This window comes from Octodon degus, unplaced genomic scaffold, assembly GCF_000260255.1.
Source record: "Octodon degus isolate 3935 unplaced genomic scaffold, OctDeg1.0 scaffold00165, whole genome shotgun sequence".
Taxonomy (NCBI): Eukaryota; Metazoa; Chordata; class Mammalia; order Rodentia; family Octodontidae; genus Octodon; species Octodon degus.
The window spans coordinates 4,059,186-4,059,862 of record NW_004524741.1 but is presented as its reverse complement, the minus strand read 5'-3'; positions in this window follow the sequence as shown (position 1 = coordinate 4,059,862).

The following is a 677-nucleotide window of genomic DNA, read 5'->3' as shown; positions in this document are numbered from 1 at the left end:
ATACCTGTGTAAAATGTGTAATCATGTTTTAATATTCTATAGGGATTTAAATTTCAGAACATCTATGGTTGTTGGAAAATAGCAGTTTCATTTTATGTCTAAGAAAGACAGTGATGTTAAGCTTAACTGCGTTTGTTATAGTATAATATCAGTAAACTTTTCTTCTGGATGCTTAACAACTAAAGTTTGCAGACCAAAAATTAGGCAGATAGATGGGTAAAAAAGATAACCAATATTTTGTCTCTAGCCCTTCAAAGTCAGTGAGGACTCAGTACATAAGAGAACCCCTGCTAAGACGTCCTATAACTAATTGGTGTCCCAAATTTTCTGATCAAGGGGATTATAAGGCCACAGAGGAAACTGGTTGGTGATGTATAGTGTGCCTAAGGAGAGTCACCTAGAGAGAAAAAATTCTCTCAGGTTTTCACAGAGAGCAAATGCATCAAGCAATGGCCATGACTCATTCAGATGGCTGATACTGACAAAAGACCCACAAGGTGACATACAAAATTTTAGTAATGGATGTTTTTAAGAAAGTTAATGCAATTAAAAATTTAGATGATCTTCCAAGATAACAGGATGATATCACCAAAATCAAATTTACTTAAAAATTTGAAATAAAGGGCAAAGTAATTATTAAAACTCCAAACAGGCAATAATGATTTTCTATCAGGCTC